General features: G+C 42.3%; 1 protein-coding gene and 1 non-coding gene across 4 annotated transcripts in view; both read right to left on the bottom strand.

The window, feature by feature from the left end:
* The window catches only part of LOC123520726 (putative neural-cadherin 2), a 174,748-nt gene that overhangs the window by 78,954 nt on the left and 88,294 nt on the right, over positions 1–7,500 (bottom strand). The gene's annotated exons all lie outside the window — the stretch shown is intronic.
* Positions 997–1,069, bottom strand: Trnav-cac. The gene has a single exon. It is a non-coding gene; the product is annotated as a tRNA-Val (tRNA).

Genomic DNA, 7,500 nt, shown 5'->3' with positions numbered 1-7,500 from the left:
AATCATGAAAACATCCTTGGAAACTTGATTGATTTCGTGCAGAGTTTCTCAGAAATGATTGAGATGAGATACGATAAAGTTGCTTTCAAAAGGCGCATCTATTTCTAATAGATTTTCTTTGTAAATGCTTATCTTTAGATACTGCAGACTCATTATAAAAATATCACCACAATCACCTTGGAAATCTCAGTAATTTCTAGTAGTGTTTGTCAGAAATAGTCTCACATGAACTCTTTCTCAATGGTAGAGATGATCAACAGTTTTTGTGATTCTACCTAGATAATGCAGAACACCTCTCAAGCTCATTCCTGGGAAAAGAGATCTCGGTATCTTCAACTAGCGCACCATTAAAGTCACGAAAGCATCCTTGAAAACCGAACATTAGTAACTTCCGGTAGAGAGTGTTGGAAAGAATTGACTAGAATAATCGTCCCTGCATACCAAACACACACGTTGTCTCGTAACTCCATCAGTGCCACACACAACTTGCAGGAGTTACGATGTATCTGTGTATGCATTTGTGTGTATGTGTGTAAGTGTGAACTGATCGATTGGCGAGCGTGTATAGTGAACGTGGACCTCAAATGCATCGATTATCCGAATATCCTGAATTACCCGTACGGATTCCGGATATTATAGGTTGTGGTGGGGGAATGTGTGTGTGTGAGAGAGAGAGAGAGAGAGAGAGAGAGAGAGAGAGAGAGAGAGAGAAAGTGTGTGTGTGTGTGTGTGTGTGTGTGTGTGTGTGTGTGTGTGTGTGTGTGTGTGTGTGTGTGTGTGTGTGTGTGTGTGTGTGTTTCACTGTTTGATCTGCTGCAGTCTCTGACGAGACAGCCAGACGTTACCCTACGGAACGAGCTCAGAGCTCATTATTTCCGATCTTCGGATAGGCCTGAGACCAGGCACACACCACACAACTCCTCGATTTACATCCCTTACCTACTCACTGCTAGTTGAACAGGGGCTACACGTGAAAGGAGACACACCCAAATATCTCCACCCGGCCGGGGAATCGAACCCCGGTCCTCTGGCTTGTGAAGCCAGCGCTCTACCACTGAGCTACCGGGCGTGTGTGTGTGTGTGTGTGTGTGTGTGTGTGTGTGTGTGTGTGTGTGTGTGTGTGTGTGTGTGCGCGCGCGAGCGTGTGCGCGCGTGTGCGTGTGTTCATATCCTTTGATATTTTTTTTCTTTGTCTCATAAGCGATTGAAGATGTTTTTCCTCTCCTTAATTTCCTCCAGAGTTATTTTTTCCCTTTCCCCTTCCCTTTCCTCATTTCGATGAAAAAATGAATAAGTAAAGCAGTGTAATTCATGAGAAGTAGCTCTCTCTCTCTCTCTCTCTCTCTCTCTCTCTCTCTCTCTCTCTCTCTCTCTCTCTCTCTCTCTCTCTCTCTCTCTCTCTCTCTCTCTCTCTCTCTCTCTCTCTCTCTCTCTCTCTCTCTCTCTCTCTCTCTCTCTCTCTCTCTCTCTCTCATCTGCCATTCCTTTCATCATTCATTCTCTCTCCTCTGTTCTCTGACGCTTTCATTCCTTCCTTCCTTTCTCTCTGTCTCTGTTTTTCTATACATATATTTTGCACCATTTATTCCTTGTCTGTCTCCATTTTCCCTTCGTGTTCCCTCTCTCTTGTCATGTTCTTCGTGTTCCTCATCTTATATCTTATTCTGTATCTTTTTGTTTTTGTATTCAGCTAAATTATTTCTTTCATTTTCATTATATTTTATTTTAAGTATTGATTTGTTTATTCTATATTTATTCTCTCATCATTTTGCTTTTCACTTACCTATTTGTTTTTGCAATTTTTTTTATTTTACTTGATATAGGAGTAAGAGAACGAAAATATTTCCTTAGTTTTGCTAGTCACTTTCACACGGCTATTTCCGGAGTTGTCTTCCACAGCCAGGAGGATGTGCGCAGTTTCCTTACTTACATATACACGAGACATGGCTCTTTCTTTTGTCTCCGTCCTCCCGTGGCTCTCCAGTCACGGGACACAACGGGTAGTTTGCTATTTGTTACCAGAGACTTTGGTAACTCTAGTTTAAAAAATCTGTATTATTCATCATTGACTGTGAAAGGTTTTCCAATATTGTTAATCCTCTTCCTCTTTGCTATCTTGGCTTTACCATTTTTCGTTTGTCTGTGTATCTGTTTATCTGTCTGGATGGCTGACTGACTGACTGGCTGACAAACAGACTATCTTGTTGTGTGGCTGACTGATTGGCTGGCTGGCTGGCTTGCTTGTTCTCTCTCTCTCTCTCTCTCTCTCTCTCTCTCTCTCTCTCTCTCTCTCTCTCTCTCTCTCTCTCTCTCTCTCTCTCTCTCTCTCTCTCTCTCTCTCTCTCTCTCTCTCCTTTCCTCTCCTTTCCTCTCCTCATCTTCTCTTCGGCCTGCTGCTCCTCTTCCTACACATCCTGCTCCTTATCTCTCCTGGTGTTGAGGCAGTGGCTGTGACGGTTCCTTCCTTTCTCTCTTGTGTCATTGCCGCTCTGGTGCCTCAGATAGCGCCACTTCTCACCTGCTACATCTCTGCAGATTTCAGTCTTTAATCATTAACCTTTTCACTGAGGTCACATCACTAAAAACAATTCAGTCATTATAAGCAGCGACTGAAAAGAAAGAAAAGCAAGTTAGAAGAAAGATAGAGGAATTTCTATGAAGTGTAATAGTCGTTCATGTCAGTAAAGTGAAAGGAAATGTTTCAGTGTATTTAGTAATTAAGGGGAAAATATGACAGATAGCAGGGAAGGTGATCATTGTGTTTGTATCCTCATCATGACCATCTCTCTCTCTCTCTCTCTCTCTCTCTCTCTCTCTCTTCATATCTTTTTTTACCTTCGTCTTCCTTGTTTTCCTTTTCGTACCGGTTATTATTGTTATTGTTGTTGCTTTACTAAGTTATTGTTGTTTATATTGTTATTGTTATTTTTATATTTACTACTTATTTTTCTCTTCTTTTCTTCTCTATCTTAGTTGTTTTTACTATCTTTATCTCCTCCTCCTCCTCCTCCTCCTCCTCCTCCTCCTCCTCCTCCTCCTCCTCCTCGTCCTCCCCCTCTTCTCCTCTCCTCCTCTTCCTCTTCTTCTTACATGTCATTTACCCAAATAACTATGCCCATCATCCTTACTATCTTTTGTGCTATCTTCTTTTTTATTTCGCCCCTAATTTCTCTTTCTCTCTCTCTCTCTCTCTCTCTCTCTCTCTCTCTCTCTCTCTCTCTCTCTCTCTCTCTCTCTCTCTCTCTCTCTCTCTCTCTCTCTCTCTCTCTCTCTCTCTCTCTCTCTCTCTCTCTCTCTCTCTCTCTCTCTCTCTCTCTCTCTCTCTCTCTCTCTCTCTCTCTCTCTCTCTCTCTCTCTCTCTCTCTCAACTCTTCATTCTTAACTTTCCTCTCTCACGTCAAAGACAACTTCACTCTCTTGACCTCCACTTTTTTGCAGTCTTCTCAAGGGACGCTAAATTGATTCCTTCTGATACGTCTGTAAAACTCCGCCTTGTGTTATTGTGTCCTTTCTGTGATAGATTTCATACATACAGGTAACAAAGGGACCACACTGAATGAACCATGATCTCTGAATGCTGTGAATATTTATGCTGTAGTCAGACCCATCTTACCTACAATAGCTAACAGTCTTTCTCGTGTATCAAAGTTATTTGCTTCCTTCCTTTAGTGAAAGATTTTGTACAGATAACAGAAGGGAAACAATTAACACTGGAATATTGTTGCTACTCCTGCTAGTATTTTCAAATATTTCTTTGTGTTACCATGAGAATTTGAAAGTGTTTTTTTAGGGTTAATCTCGTACAAGCAAGAAAAAGACGACACTGAACTCTGGAATCTGGTATACCGATGCTACTCTGTTCTGAAATGTTTCCGCGTTTTATCTCGACAATTTCTAACACTCAACTTTGTGACGGTTTATTTTTTTCATGTCTTAATTTTCTGGAGCCAAAAAAAGATCACATAACAGAGGGAGAGCACAAAACACTCTAATATTAATGCTGTTCTCATATTCTCATTTTTTTAAATGTTTTAGCGTGTTAGCTCGACAGCTTCGGCTCCGGAGTTTATCAAAGTTTACAGACTTGTGCTCCTGTGCCACTATTTTCCAAATGCCACAGAAATAAAATGCTCCGGTTCTCTTTGGACTTTTTCTCCTCACTGATGGCAGAGAATGCATGTGACACTATTATTGGAATCATGGAAACACAAACCCTTTAAATGCCTCAGTAACTTTCTCAGGAGGCTGTTAAAAGTTTTCGAGGTAAAACGCCACTGTAACTTTTGAGAACGCGATCACTGATATACAAGAAGGATACTCGTGGATACAAGCTCTGAGTATGAGTAATAACCTTAGGAGACCGTCCCACACGCCAGCCACCCAGCAAGCTACGAGTATGAGAGACTAGGAGACGAAAAATATACAAGAAAGATCAATGATGTAGACAAATAAGTGTGATTACTACTGATATAATGAAAGAAAAAAAGAAGGCTATGGCAATAAGGGAAAAATAAATATGACAATGAAAAAATAGGAATCTCTCCCTCTCTCTCTCTCTCTCTCTCTCTCTCTCTCTCTCTCTCTCTCTCTCTCTCTCTCTCTCTCTCTCTCTCTCTCTCTCTCTAGGCACCCATCTACACGTAAATCAGCCAAGAGGGGTAAACACGTATGACACGATTTTGCTTTCTCCTAGTAAATCTCGTTGTTCTGAAACCTCATTACTCTTACAGGATCCCTTGGTGGTGATGGTGGTGGTGGTGGTGGTGGTGGTGGTGGTGGTGGTGGTGGTGGTGGTGGTGGCGATGGTGGTGGTGGTGGCGATGGTGGTGGTGGTGGCGATGGTGATGGTAGAGGTAGTGGTGGTGGTGGTGATGGTGATGGTTTTGATAATATTGACCGGTCAGAGAGAGAGAGAGAGAGAGAGAGAGAGAGAGAGATAGTAGAAAGGCACAGCTGTGAAAAATGACCAAGGAAATCAATATAATAAGATAAGTGACAGTAAAAAGGGAAAGTGAGGTGAGGAAAGAAGAGGAGGAGGAGGAGGAGGAGGAGGAGGAGGAGGAGGAAAAGGAATAGGAATAAGAGAAAGAGGAAGAGTAGGGGGATAAGGAAGAAAAGGAGGAGGAGGAAGAGGAGGAAGAAGAGGAAGAGGAGAACGGATATTATGATGATGAGGAAAAGATTGCGGTGAAGATGATGTCTTGGGAAAGGAGGAGGATGAAGGCGAGGAGAAAGAAGAAAAAGATGCAAAAGAAAAATAATGATTAGCATAAGTAGGAGAAGGAAGAAGAAGCAGAGGAGGAGGAGGAGGAGGAGGATTAAGAGCGGAGTAAAAAAAAAAAAAAAGGTCGAGTAAAATAGGCTTTCACACTTTCCTGTAAAACACTGACACACACACACACACACACACACACACACACACACACACACACACACACACACACACACACACACACACAAACAGCAGTTGTAAGTGTCAACAAACTATTATCATTTTTGTTATTAAACAGAGAACGGTCAAGCATTTGTCTGTTTGCTTTCTCTCTCTCTCTCTCTCTCTCTCTCTCTCTCTCTCTCTCTCTCTCTCTCTCTCTCTCTCTCTCTCTCTCTTTGCAATGGCAACAAACTCTACCTTCAGAAATGGACAGCTTATACGGGCTAGAGCAAATAAACATGCGGAAATGCTTGAGTGGCTTGGTTTTGTCTTGTGTACTAAGGGTAGTCTAGGCTAACCCCGTCAATATCACCGCCACCATGACAAAACTGGACAACACTCAACACAATCACTGACAAATATACATAACCACCAACCCACACCCAGCGAGGAGGAAGGCTGAGAGAGTAGGAGATGAGAGAATTCAATGTGTGAGGAAGACACTGGTAAACAGGACAGGGCGGACAGCTAGACACTGCGGTGGCTGGCTGGCTAACTGACTTCTGTCACTGTTGCCACTCTACGAGAAAATATATTACCAATCATCACATAGTGAGGCGAAATTCACCAGGGGAAGGGAAATAAGAAAAGACAAATAACATCGGGTGAGGATGACATTAGTATACACTCAATGGTGAATGCAGTCTGTGATGGCGTGGCTCGTGACGTGACGGTGGCGATCTCGCAAGCTTGAGCCTTAACTTAAACCTCATATTTTGGTCTTTTTCTTGCTACTGATCCTTATAATTGTGCTTATGTCTCTTTTATTACAACGGTTCAGCTTGCAAGTTGATAGTGTGAATATTTGTACTCTTCATAAATTTGTTCATCTTTAATTTAGTGATTGAAGGAGGGAATTACAGGTTGAAGGATACTGTAAATTTATTATTGCTTTCCGGTAGAGTTAGTACAACTTTATTTTTTTATTGTAACGAGTACTGAGCAATGTCAACGATACTCTGAATGATTTCCGTCTAAAAAGATGATCACTAAGTCACTCAGTTTGCCCCGATCAAGATAGTAAGTGACAGCCAATAGTGGCGTTGTTAAAGAAAGAACGGACGGGAAATAGTTGGATTAATGGAGTGTTTCTTCAGTCTAACTCTGCTCACCGACATAAACACACGCACACGCGCGCGCACGCACACACACACACACACACACACCCGGTAGCTCAGTGGTTAGAGCGCTGGCTTCACAAGCCAGAGGACCGGGGTTCGATTCCCCGGCCGGGTGGAGATATTTGGGTGTGTCTCCTTTCACATGTAGCCCCTGTTCACCTAGCAGTGAGTAGGTACGGGATGTAAATCGAGTTGTGACCTTGTTGTCTCGGTGTGTGGTGTGTGCCTGGTCTCAGGCCTATCCGAAGATCGGAAATAATGAGCTGTGAGCTCGCTCCGTAGGGTAACTTCTGGCTGTCTCGTCAGAGACTTCAGCAGATCAAACAGTGAAACACACACACATTCCTATACGTCAGGCAACTTCTTCCTGCACCAAACTTAAGGTCAGTAGAGTTGTGCCATGGTGATCGGCTGGCAGCTTTATCTCAGTCAACTTTACAGCTTGTCCTCCTCCTCTGGGTTTTATGGTGTTATGGGATGTTTTGATTGTGTTTTGTGGTGTTGAGGGGTGTTTTGAGTATGTGTTGCAATATGTTTTGAGTGTTTTGTGATGTTGTGGTCTATTTTGAGAGTGGATTGTGGTACTGTAATGTGTTTTTTGTCGTATTGAGGTGCGTTTTGAATATGTTTTATGGTATTGTGATGTGTTTTGAGTGTTTTGTGGTGATTATGATGAGCTTTAATTATATTTTGTGTGATTTGACTGCTTTATATGCGCATTGTGGTGTTGTGTTGTATTTTATGGTGTTGTGGTGTGTTTTTAAGTGTTTTGTGGTGTCATGGTGTGTTTAGAATGTGTTTTATGGTATTACGGCGTGAATTGAGTGTGTATTATTGTGTTGTGGTTTGTTTTGAGTGTATATTGTAGTGTTGTGGTGTGATTTGAGTGTGTTTTGTGGTGTTGTGTTGTGTGTGTGTGTGTGTGTGTGTGTGTGTGTGTGTGTG

This window comes from Portunus trituberculatus, chromosome 47 (genome assembly GCF_017591435.1).
Source record: "Portunus trituberculatus isolate SZX2019 chromosome 47, ASM1759143v1, whole genome shotgun sequence".
Lineage (NCBI taxonomy): Eukaryota > Metazoa > Arthropoda > Malacostraca > Decapoda > Portunidae > Portunus > Portunus trituberculatus.
Note: the sequence above shows the minus strand (reverse complement) of the source record. Positions and strands in the feature narration are given on the sequence as shown.